Here is a 13,875-nt window from a genome sequence, read left to right as displayed (position 1 = left end):
AAAAAAAAAAAAAAGCAAAGCTCAGGGAAGCTGATGTGGCTAAGTGGTTTAGCACCAGCTTCCCATATATGAGGTCCCAGGTTCAATCCCCAGCCCCCAGTACCTAAAAAAATATATATATATATATATATATATATGTTGCACATGTTCTTGAACTTCATATAAATAGAATCATTCAGTATATACTCCATTGTGTCTGCCTTTCAACATAAGATTTTGAAATTCATCCATGTTGCATATATCAGTAATATTCCTTTTTATTGATGAGTAGTGGCATATTATACAAATTTTTCATTCTTTTGATAGACATTTGAATTGTTTCCAGTTTGGGGCTACTGTGAACATGGAAATGTTTTTTTGTGAGCATACTTCATTTCTCTTGGGTACATAACTTGGAGCATAAGTACTAGGTCATAATCATAGAGTAGATAGGTATATGTCTAACTATTAGAAACTTAAACAGTTACCAAAGTGATCGTACCAACTTTTACCCCCACTAGCAACCTATGAGAGATCTAGTTGCACTGAATCCTTATCAACACTTGGTATTGTCAGTCTTGAATTTTGGCCATTCTGGTGGGCATTGAGCGGATTATCTCATTGTGTTCGTGTGTATTTCTCTGATGACTGAGACTGAACCTCCCTTTTCATATGCTTATTGGGCATGCATGTGTACAGCTTATTTTATGAAGTGTCCTCAAGTATTGTGCTCATTTTTATTGTTTTCTTTTTTATTATTGATTAGTAGGAATTCTTCATATATTCCCCATACAAGTCTTTTGTCAGATATATTTGTCATGAATGTTTTTTCCCAGCTTGCCTTTCCATTTTCCTTAATGAGTAGTTCCTTCCTTATTAATAACACTTCTTTGCTGACATGTTTTTCTCAGCGTGTTTAGGGGATACCTTAAGAGAACTCCCAAGCCCCCCAGTTTTAATCTTTGATTAGTAGCAACTGAGGCCACGTAGTACACAGCCATAGAGTTAGTCCCCTTAGTGTGCCATCTCTATTACTTTGAAAGCCTTTAGTCCTTGAATACAAGAAGTTTCTAAACCCTTTACAGAATTAACCTATTTTCTTTAACACCTTTTTCCATATTGTTTCATCAACTAAAATGTGGAACTACACTTGATGTTTCTAATATGGTTTGTCTGTCTGTTGGTTTGTTAAGCAGGATCATGAAAAAGCCCATTGTCATAGGTGACTCTGGGAAGCAGATTAATGATCGGAACTGTGTCCTGTGGGCTCTGTTTCTACCTCCTCTTCACTTACCTATCCATGACTTCAACAGCAAGCATTTATGGAGTACACATGATATGCCAGGTAACAGGCCACTGAGAATTTACATAGCATTTATCTAGGTCAGCAGTCCTCAAACTTTTTTGGTCACAGGACCCTTTTGTAATCTTAAAAGTATTTTGAGAGCTTTTATGTGAGTTATATCTATTGATATTTACCATATTCTAAATTAAAACAATTTTTAAAAATATTTATCAATAATAATTCCATGTTGTTTATTTTTATGGAAAACATTTCCTAAAATAAAAATTAATAAGTGCATTGTTTTACATTTTTGCAAACCTCTTTAATGTCGACCTAATAAAAGATAGCTGGAATTTCATATCTGCTTCTACATTTAATGTGTTGTAATCCAGTATTTTGGCTGAAGAGAATCTGGCCACACACAAATCTGTAGATGGATAAAGGAGTACTTTAATAGCCTTTTCAGATAATTGTGGGTATTATTTTTGATTCCTCATCACAATAGGTAGTTTCTAAAAGATTAGTTGAACTGTGAAATCTGAAACCTTAGCAGTTAACTTTTCCATTGGTCTGTTTTATGCTTTGAATGGATTTTTCACTGATGCATGATTTTGTAACATCATGCATTGGTCATTTGGAAAGTATTGGCTTGCGTTACGCCTATCTTCTAAATGTTGGCACATTTCATTACGCAATATCAAAAATTCACATATGTTAACATCACCATGGCTATTTAAAAAGTCAAGTATTGGGAAACTGTTAGTTCGAGGTGACAAATACAAGTTTTCAAAAATTTTGTTTTCTCTTAAAAGCCAAGCTTTATCGCTGGTAACCAACACGGTCCTTTGTTTACCTTAAATTGTGACAAGCGCACTACATTTATATTCCAGAGAATGTATGCAAAGAAGCAAGTCTGAATAACCATGATTTGTCAGTGGTTTTTTCAAGTGAAAAATGTTCCCTAGAAAAAGCAGTTTGGCCTGTAACCCGTTCATGTGCTTTTCCTCTAGGCAATCATTTTACTCCACTTCTTTGCTCATGGCAGGGGCGGGGCTCCAGCTGTTTGCTGTTTGGATTGATTACCCCACCCAGCAATTCCCTGTGAGGGCCCAATGATAAAGTCCCTAGGGAACATCTGGGGCTTTTTTCTTGCTTCCAGAAGTCTTTGTTCTGGATAGCAGAGTCTTGGAGGCAGGGGTCTTCCAGCAGCCATCTTGGGGTTACTGATATCCCCGTATATTCTCTGCCAGGTTCCAGATCTGTCTATTAATTCCTATCTCACCAGCCTGCTTCAGAGATACAGAAAAAACAAATTCCTAATCTAGTCCTGTAGCTGTGAACCCATGTAAATAGGACCTTTCCGTGAGGTTATTTTGAGCCAAGGTGGGGTCAGCTGAATCAGGATGGGTCTCAATGCTGTTTCAGAGGCCTTATAGAGAAGGCTGCAGGGAAAAACTGCAGAAGCTGGAAGTCAGCTGAAACCCAAAGAGCAAGGAGATGCATTTCTGTGCAACAGAAAAGCCAAGGACCCAAGGATCTCCAGCAGCCAGCCCCAGGATGCCACAGTCTTTGGGGAGAAAGCTTCGCCCTCCTGATGCCTTAATTTGGTTTTCTCCTGGCCTCAAAACAGTGAACAATAAATCCCCATTGTCTAAGCCAACCCACTGCATGGTATTTATTTTAACAGCAGGGAAACGAAAACACCTGTCATTGATTTAGTGCAAATGACAATCCAAAAGGCAAATAATGTCTTGGTATGGTCATGGAAGTATTTTTGACCTCACAGACCCCTTTCAGGGTCCCAGGGACCCTTGCAGATTTGTGGGCCACATGTTGAGAATTGATAACCTGTGTATTAGTCAGCCAAAGGACTGCTGATGCAAAATACCAGGAATCTGCTGGGTGTTATAAAAGGTATTTGTTTGGGATAGGAGCTTACAGATACCAGGCCATAAAACATAAGTTACTTCCCTCACCAAAGTCTATTTGGAGCAAGATAACTGCCAACATCTGTGAGGGTTCAGGCTTCCTAAGTTCCTATGTTCCTGGGGCTTGCTTTTCTCTGGGTTCAAGGTTCCTCTCTTCCCAGGGCTTGCTTCTTCCCAGGGTCAGGGTTCCTCTCTTCCTGGAGCTTGCTTCTCTTTCCCCTGTGAGCTTACTTCCCAGGGTCTAAGGCTTCAACATCAAACTCCAACATGAAAAACTCTCAGCTCTGTCCTTTGCCATGCCTTTTATCTGTGAGTCCCCACCCTACAAGGGATGGGGACTCAACACCCTAATCATAACTCAATCATGACCAGGTACAGATCAGATTTCAAACATAATCCAATATTACTTTTTTGGAATTCATCAATTATATCAAACTGCTATACCCAGGTTAGCACATCTGCAGAATAAAATTGACTTAAAAATGAATATATTATATATATATATTATAAACTTGCATAGTGATTTACTGTATGAGTATGATAGAAGGTAAATGAACTAGATTTATGTGTTTGGTTGATTGGTGTTTGCTAAGTGAAAATAGGAACGTAAATTTACCCCAAATCAATTCCTTGATGGCTAATGTTAGGGAAGAAGAATTCAATCCCAGATGACTTCCTGAATTGGAGATTTGATCTTTGCTTTAATACTTTAAATTATGGGCACACACTTTTCTGAGTTAGTAATTTCTGGACAGTTTTGACTCGTAGAATACTCATTCTTACAAAAATCTTCACCACCATCACCACCACCCCTTGATACTACTGCCTTTGGGAACAGCACATAGTAAGTGTTGCTCTTCCATCCTCCCTTGTTTCATGTGTCCAGACAATTTCTTCATTGTTCCTTTTTCAACCTTAGACAGTCTCATATTTTTTAACCATTCCTTATATGGGATGTTTCCAAACCCCTCAGCATCCTAGAGGACTCATTCAACCACCAGTTCAAAATTGGTACCCAGAGCTTAATTGGATGTTCCCAAATGTCAATTCACCACATAATGAGATTTGCAACCACCATGATTTATAGAAATGCTCTACCAATCTATTAGACAAACAGGAAATATAAAGAGTCCATGACTAATAGACTAAACATGTTTTCTGCATTCCCAGAACCTCATTCAAATTAGCAAGTGGAGAATATCAGTATATCCACAGGGACAAAGAGTATGGGATAGGAGATAGCAGATGAGATGCCAATCAAATTCTGACCACTGTGTTACCGGATTTTATTTAGGTTCTTGGCTATGCTGCAGAAATGAATTTCAAGAGCATGTTGGGTAAGTTAGGCCAGTAATTTATTCAGGCAGGGAGGGAAGAGAAATGGGAGAAAATAATACATCAGGGGTCCCACGTAGAGAGGAAAGGGTTGAAAGGTGATAAAGTAGGCTGATTTACAGGCTACAATTCCCCATTATGGTTATAAATCCCCAGGTTTTACTTGTGTGGCCACATGGCAGAGGAAAAAGGGCAAGAGCTGTGTGCAGAGGGCAGGAGGGTCCACGGGGAGAGAGCACACCAGAGAGAGCGAGCTTAAGCCCTGTGCCTGCCTTTTGGAACTGTTGATTATCCCACCCCTTTGCTAATGGCAGGGAAGGAGTTCCAGCTCTTTACTGTTTTGATTGTTCATTTCTCCCATCAATCTCCCAGGAGGGCCCAATGATAAAGTCCTTGGGGAATACCTGGGGCTTCTCCTGGCTTCTGGAGGAAGTCTTTTCTGAGTGGCAGGATGTTGGGGAGGGTTTTCCAGCAGCCGTCTTGGGGTTATTGATGTCCACGTGGACTCTCTGCCAGGTTCCAGATCCGTCTGTTGATTCCCTATCTTACTAGCTGGCCTCAAGTGGTAACCAACTTGAGAAGGGTAGAATGTCCAAAAGACTCGAGAATTGCTGAAAATAGATTGCTGAATGCCACAGTGCAGGGTAAGCCTATATGAGAGTACGTGAGAGAAACGGTAGAATTCCCGGATTTCCTAACCCAGCCTGTATAGGAGAAAGTAGTCTCTCTCCACTCTCCTGACAGAAGGAGCACTTTCTGAAAGAGCTCTGGACTGGGGTGAAGGCAAAACCGTGAGAATACGGAGCCAGCATGAAAACAGGCAGATTAAGTAAAAATCTTCATGATGGGGCCCCCTTCTCTTATTACCTTCTATCTGCACCACAAGGAGCCTTGCATGCATGACACCCTGGAAGAAATCCTAACTCCTTCCACAGCCTTCAAACTATAGCCCCTCGGGTGGAACAGGATCCACTCAGAAAAAAGGCCCACACAGGCCCTGAGAGTAGACACTGAGTTAACTGGATAGAGTCCCAGAAACCTGAAGAATGGCCACTGAAGGCGAGGAGGCTTAAGGGCTCCAAGGGAGCATGTCCCCTTGGCCTTGAAGATTCCCTATCTTGTGAGGACCTCCAAAGTTCAAGGTCTAAGGCAGGAGCCCCTCCTGGTTGGGCCTAATGCAGTTGTGACCATACACCCCGGTTTGCCCCAAATGGACTTGTTTTACCCCTATCTCCTTTCACTCTTAGAAATTTCCCAGTTTGGTTGATGAATTCTATGGTCTTCCTACCCAGAGACTAAAGTTCTATGAGGGGAAGAGAGTGCCTGGCACATAGTAAGGGCTAATAAATATTTGCCAAATGAAGTAACAGTCTATCTTTAATTCATACAGAGTTTTATTTGAATTTGTCATGAAGTAGGGGGTCTTTTTTGTCCTCCACCTGCCCCAATACCATAGGTTGTCATCATCACCTATTTCCAACCTGAAATACGGCCTCATCAGACTATCCCATTTCAGTCTATATATATGGGCCTGTTTCAGGATTCTTTCTATTTGATCTATTTGTCCACACTAATATTAAGTTATTTTCATTATTTCACTTTTGCGTAATATTTCAGAACCATGCTTTTTAAAAATTGCGTGCCTGTTCTTAAATATTTTTTCTTGGACATGAAATTTAAAGTCAACTTGTCAGGGTTAAAAGAAATAAACTATATTGGGACTGCTTTTAGTATTCATGGGAATCCTTAAGGCTTTTGCCTCCTCCTACCAAAAGAAATGTAAATTTTAAATGAAAAATTAAGAAAGTATAAACCTAAATGAGCCAGGCATTCCACTGTAAGTATAGTAGTTGTTAGAGTTTCCTCCTTACAAGGTTTGCAATAACTAACAGGTCATAAGGCTGGGACTCCATTCTGATCCATTGAACAAGCCGCCTTTGGGGTTCTAGAGGCAGCCCATCCCCTCCCAAGGATAAACAGATTGGGGCAGATAAGGGCCTTTACCCCAGGTAGCACCAACCCCTCCCACATTCCAAGTGGGGGAGCCCACTTCCCCCTGGCCACTTGACCCCAGTCTGTACTCAGTTTCCCCACTATTGATATACAGTATAAAGCCATATCCACCACCCTGGGGGTAGGGGGGACTGAAGTCTGATCTTTAGACCCCTCTGTTGGGAAAGCTTCTCAATAAATTTCCTGCCTGCAATCTTCAGTCTCCAGTGGGCAGTTTTTCTCTAATAATAATCATTCCAGAAAGTATGAAAAAAGGAAAGGGAGGGGAAAGATCTTTTTAAAGAAGACAAAAAATTTTTGTTCTTGAGTTTAATATATATCTGAGGCCTAATGTCAAATGGGAATGATATAAAAGATAAATCCCTAGACCCATCCTGGTGGCACTTCTGATAAAGGCTCTCAAAGTAAGAAGAAAATTCTAAAAGCTTCCAGGGAGAAAAAGCAGGTAAATAACGGAAGAATGAAGATGAAATCACTTATTAGACTTCTCATCTACAGCACAGGAGGTGAAAAGCCAGTGGAATCACAATAGCAAATATATATGCACAATTTCTGGGAAGACGGTGGACTAGAAAGATGGAGGACTCTCTTCACTGCCAAAAAATAGCAAGAGGACAGGCTGAAATGGCCTGGAAAAAGAACTTCTAGGGTTTAGGACACCAGGCGAAGGTTGGGCACTGCCCAGAAGAGAGAGGAACAAAGGAGGGGAACCATGAAGGCAAAACCATGAGTTGAAACCAGCAGCTTCTGCTGCCGGCAACCTCCCCCACACTAAAGACACTTTAGATTTCTCATACGTCTTAGCCAGCTATGGACAAAGAGGGATCCAAGGATCCACTGCCCCAGGAAAAGGGAGGAAAGGGACACAGCCTAAGGCTGACTCAGCTTCTGACCATCAAATTTGGTCTGCTGTTATCCCACCATCCCTTCCAGGCCGGGTAGGGCTGGGCCATTGTTTGCCTTGGAAGCTGGCAAGGGGCTAAAGAGATACAACCCACCCAATCTCCTTCTCTACTAAATGGGACTGATTGTTGAGGACGCAGAAGGGAGTGGAATTATTTCCTACAGGGGGAAAAGGGAGGGGGCTGCCAGAGAAGGTTTGAGAACTATCTCTGAGAAAGTTTGCATTACAAGGTTCTTAGCCTTCACGCAGGATCCTCTATCACAGTGATCAGGTCAGTATTGCAGCAAATGCATTCTGACCAGGAATTGAACGGAGAAGGCTGTCAGAGAGCACCATCTGCTGGCTAACAAAGGAAGAGCATGTGAGAAATTTAAAATTAGTAAGAGGGGCTTTTTCCTAGATTTATAACCTCCCTCCCCGAGGCCCAAGGAAGCAGGTCTGCAACCCATTACTGGGTCCAGAGCCCAGCTTTGAGCAACTAACAGGGAAAATCCTAATGATCCAGGTTGAAACAAGAATCAAAGAGCACCAGTAACACACAAACTCCCATCCCTAAAACCCTACAAAAGAGAGAGAAATTGAGCATCTGAGTAAACTCCCATTCTAATCAGATCCCTAGACATCAAGAAAAAATTATAAGCCATACTAAGAAATGGAAGACATGGCCCAAGAAAGGAATATATCAAAGCCCCAGAAGAGATGCAGGATTTGAAAGAACTCATTAATGAGACAAATACAAATTTCCAAAATCAAATTAATGAATTGAAAAACAATATGGCTAAAGAGATAAACAACACAGGGAAGCAGATTTGGCTCAACAGATAGGGTGTCTGCCTATCTGTTCAAGTCCAAGGTTCAAACCCAGGACCTCCTGACCCATGTGATGAGCTGGCCCATGCACAGTGCTGATGTGTGCAAGGAGTGCTCTGCCACGCAGGGGTGTCCCCCGCATAGAGGAGCTCCGCATGCAGGAGTGATCTGCATAAGGAGAACCGCCCAGCACAAAAAAAAAGTGCAGCCTGCCCAGTAGTGGTGCCACACACACAGAGAGCTGATGCAGCAAGATGACTCAACAAAACAAGACATAGATTCTGGGTGCCACTGACAAGAATACAAGTGGACACACAGAAGAATACACAGCAAATGGAAACAGAGAGCAGACAACTGGGGGGGGTGGGGAAGGAGAGAGAAATAAATAAAAAGTAAGTCTTTAAAAAAAGAGATAAACAACATCAAGAAGACATTGAGTGAGCAAAAAGAAGAATCTGAAATCCTGAGTAGAAAGGGAACACAGCCCATGGGAATTGAAAGACACAATAGGTGAGATAAAACACATAAGAGGCATACAACAGCAGACTTGAAATGATAGAAGAAAGAATAAGTGATATTTAAGACAGAACAGCTGAAATTGAAGAGAGAAAAAAATAGAAATAAAATGAGCAGGGCTTAGGGAGTTGAATGACAACACAAAACACAGCATATGTGTCATGGGAGTTTCAGAAGAAGAGAAGTAAAAGGGGGCAGAAAGTGTATTTGAGGAAATAATAGTTGAAAATTTCCCAATTCTCAGGAAAGAAAGAACTTGCATGTCCAAGAAGCACACCACACTCCAATCAGAATAAATCTGAGCAGACCTTCTACAAGACACATACTACTCAGAATGTCAAATGTCAGTGATAAAGAGAAAGCTCTAAGATCAGCAAGGGAGAAGCAAATGATCACATACAAGGGATGCCCAGTAAGTCTTAGTGTGGCTTTCTCATCAGAAACCATGGAGGTAAGAAAACAGTAGTATACAATTAGGATACTGAAAGAGAAAAACTGCCTGCCGAGAAGTCTTTACTCAGCAAAATTGTCTTTCATACATGCCAGTGAGTATAAAATATTCACAAACAAAGAGCAACTAAGAGTATCCATGAAAAAAGAATCCAACTTTGCAGGATATATTAAAGCAAGGCTTTGAGCCTGAAAGAAAAGACTGGAAAGAGAGAGGCTGGGAGGAGAGTATAGAAGAATAGCAGAAAGGATAACCAAAAGAGTAAAAAGACAGACCAAAATATGATAAGATATATGAAGATAAGAATAAAATGGTGGAAGTAAATAATGCATTTACAGTAATATTATTGAAAGTGAATGGATTAAACTCACCAATCAAAAGATAGAGGCTGAAAGAATGGATTAAAAAAACATGAAACCAAAAGAATATTGAATTCCCATCCTGGGGAGCTCTGCCACATTCTCTAATGGAACAGCAAGAATCCCCCAAGTACAGGGGCAATGACTAGTGAAGAAGGATGGTTCATTGACAGGCCATTGATACTGATGACTATACTTAGGAACATTTACTTTTGAAATTGAAATTTAGCCTAATATTTTAGGGTGCCTAAGAGTTGCCTCCTGAGAGCCTCTTTGTTACTAAAATGTGGCCTCTTTCTAAGCTGAACTCAGCATATAAATGCATTACATACCCCCAGTGTGGGACATGACTCCCAAGGATAAGCCTCCTTGGCACCAAGGAATTACTACAAAGCACCAACTAGCAATGCCACTGGAGAAAGACCTTGACCAAAAAGGGTAAAGGGTAAAGACAAATGAGTTTATGTGGCTAAGAAACTTCAAAGTGAGTCAGGAGGTCATTCCAGAGGTTACGCTTATGCATGTCTCAGAAGGATCTTATTGACTGCCAAAGTAAATATTAACTCAAATAGCAGGGCTCCAGAGACATCCAGATACTATAGTCATGACAGGTAGCTCAGGAGTTTGGTGCCTTGCCAGTGGGCCCTGCTTTGGAATTTATGCTTGTGATGGTTAGGCTAATGTGTCAACTAAACCAGGTAATTATGCCCAGTTGTTTAGTCAAGCAGGCACTGGGCTAATTGTAATAGAAGGACATTTATGGACTTTAGTCACTAGTGAGTTTACTGCATAGACAGCTGATTACATCTACATCAGTCAGGGAGATTGCCATCAGTAATGAGTGGCACTTTATGCCTTAAAAGGGGAAGTGATTTCAGCATTCAGAGAGAATTTTCCAGCTCATCTTTTGTCAGCCAATGTCTCCAACTGGACTTTCATCAAAGCCCATGGTTTGCAGCCTGCTTGCAGAACCTGGACTTGTGCATCCCCACAGTCACATATGAGACTCGTAAAATCACATGCTATTGATAAATATTTCCTGCTGATTCTGTTTTCCTAAAGAATCCTGACTAATACAATGCTTCCCAGTTTGACAGAGTTGAACTCAGTTGTGGTTTCCCTACAAGTGGCTTTTATGATCCTTCTATTTGAACCTATAATTAGTTCAAGAGTTGAGAGGAGTATATCCAAGAGAATTAAATCTTTGGGCTGTCCATGTACCACTTGAGCCCTGAATCTCAATGGAGTTGCAACACCTCCTCTCCAATTCATTAGACTCACCCAGGAAAAAAACAAGGAGAGGGACAATGACCATCACAAGGGACCAAGAGTCTACAACTGCAAGCAAGAGAGTCCCATCAACCTGCCCTATGGGATTAAAGTCCTCTCGCAGTTAGAGGTGGTGTGGGCATCACCATCCCAGAATCCTCAGGATTGGGGAATGAGCTATGGAACAAAGTAGACTTACTGGTATTCTACTATAGACTATGATTCTAGCAATGTAAGAACTTATATAATTATGTGGAGGCAGTGGCCACTGGAGGTTCTGAGGGCAGGGAGAGGGAAAAATAGGTGTAATATGGGGGCATTTTGGAGACCTGGGAGTTGTCCTGAATGACTTTGCAATGACAGATACAGACCATTATATATCTTGCCATAACCTACAATATTGTGCAGGATAAAGTGTAAACTACAATGTAAACTACAATCCATGATTAGTGGCAGTGCTCCAAAATGTGTTCATCAATTGTAACCAATGTACACAGTAATGAAGGATGTTATTAATATTGGAAAATGTGGGAGGTATAGGGAGCAGGACATATGGGAATCCCTTTTGTTTTTTATGTAACATTTATGTAATCTAAGTGTCTTTTTAAAATATATATATATATATATATAGTAAAACAAAACCATGAGCCATCCATATGTTGCTTACATGAGACTCACCTTAGACCCAGGGATACAACCCAGCTGAATGTGAAAGGCTGGAAAAAGATAGTCCATGCAAATAGTAACCAGAAAAGAGCAGTGGTGTATTAGTCAGCCAAAGGGGTGCTGATGCAAAATACCAGAAATTGGTTGGTTTTTATCAAGGGTATTTATTTGGGGTAGGAGCTTACAGATACCAGGCCATAAAGCATAAGTTACTTCCCTCACCAAAGTCTATTTTCACGTATTGGAGCAAAATGGCTGCCAACATCTCTGAGGGTTCAGGTTTTCTGGGTTCCTCTGGGCTCAGCTCCTCTGTTTTCTCCACAAGGTCAGCTGTAGTCTATGAGGCTCTCTAGGCTTTACCTCTCTCCACAAGGTCAGCTGTAGACTATCAGGCGAACAGCTCTGTTTCTTTCCCTGGGGCTTAAGACTTCAGCATCAAACTCCAACATCAAAATGTCAACATTAGGAACCCTCTACTTTGTCCTTTGCCATGCCTTTTATCTGTGAGTCCCACCCACCAAGGGGTGGGGTCTCAATACCCTAATGATGTGGCCCAATCAAAGCCCCAATCATAACTCAACCATGCCCAGGTACAGACCAGATCACAAACATAATCCAATATCTATTTTTGGAATTCATAACCATATCAAAACTGCTACAAGTGGTAATTATACTAATGTCAGACAAAACAGACTTTAAATGCAAAAAAGTTATAAGAGCTATAGAAGGTCATTATATATTAATAAAAGGGACAATCCACCAGGAAGATATAATAGTTATAAACATCTATGTACCTAACCAGGGTGCCCCAAAATACATGAGGCAAATTCTAGCAAAACTAAAGGCAGAAATAATCTCTAAAATAATCACTGGAGACTTCAACACAACACTCACATCATTAGATAGAACAACTAGACAGAAGATGAACAGGAAACAGAGAACTTGAACGATATGATAAAACAAGCTAGACTTAACAGACGTATACAGAGTGGTGCATTCAAACTCAGTAGGTTATTCATTCTCCTCAAGTGCCCATAGATCTTTCTCCAGGAGAGATCACTTGTTAGGTCACAATGCAGCTCTCAGTAAATATATAAATAGATTAAAATTATACAAAGCACCTTCTCAGATAATAAGGGAAACTGGAAATCGATAATAGGATAAAGGTAAATTTGCAAATGTGTGGAGGCTAAACAGCACACTCCTAAATAATCAGTGAGTTGAAGAAGAAATTGCAAGTGAAATCAGTAAACATATTGAGATAAATGAAAATGAAAATACGACTTATCAAAACTTATGGGATACAACAAAGGCAGTCTTGGGAAGGAAATTTATAGCCCTAAATGCCTATATTAAAAAAGATGAGCTAAACTCAAAAGATTTAATGGAACAGATAGAGAAACTAGAAAAAGGACAGCAAACCAACCCAAAGCAAGCAGAAGTAAAGAAATAATAATGATCAGGGCAGAAATAAATGAATTGAGGGAAATAAAACAATAGAAAAAATCAACGAAACCAAAATCTGATTCTTTGAGAAGATCAATAAAACTGGCAAACCCCTAGCTAGACTAACAAAGAAAAAGAGAGAGAAAATGCAAATAAATACAATCAGAAATGAGAGGGAGGAAGTTGACTGACTGACCCCACAGAAATAAAAAGGATCATAAGAGGATATTATGATATATATATGCCAAAAACTAGACAACCTAGATGAACCGCCTGGTCAACCTGCAGCTGCAGGCCTCCTACACCTACCTCTCTCTGGGCTACTATTTCGACCACGACGATGTGGCCCTGAAGGGCGTGGACCACTTCTTCCGGGAGTTGGTGAAGGAGAAGCAGGAGGGCGCCGAGCATCTCTTGAAGATGTAAAACCAGTGCGGCAGCCGTGCCCTCTTCCAGGACATGCAGAAACCTTCCAAAGACGAGTGGGGTAAAACCCTGGACGCCATGGAAGCTGCCCTTGTCCTGGAGAAGTCCTTGAACCAGGCCCTTTTGGATCTGCATGCACTGGCATCTGCCAACACAGACCCCATCTCTGTGACTTCCTGGAGAACCATCTCCTAGACGAGGAGGTAAAACTGATCAACAAGATAGGTGACCACCTGACCAACCTCCACAGGCTTGCTGGCCCACAGGCGGGGCTGGGTGAGTATCTCTTTGAAAGGCTCATCTTCAAGCATGACTAGGAGCCTGTGGAGCCCAGAGGCCGTGGGGGAGGGCTCTATTCCCCCAGCATCCAGGCTTCTGCCTGAGCCCCTCCAGCCAGGAGGCATCTTTCTAACTGCCATCTTGTAGCCCTCTAACAAGCCCTGAACCAAGTGTAAACAGTAAGGCTTTTTGCAGCAAGTGGGGGGAAA

The sequence above is a fragment of the Dasypus novemcinctus genome, chromosome 16 (genome assembly GCF_030445035.2).
Source record: "Dasypus novemcinctus isolate mDasNov1 chromosome 16, mDasNov1.1.hap2, whole genome shotgun sequence".
NCBI lineage: Eukaryota > Metazoa > Chordata > Mammalia > Cingulata > Dasypodidae > Dasypus > Dasypus novemcinctus.
This window is presented reverse-complemented; position numbering follows the sequence as displayed.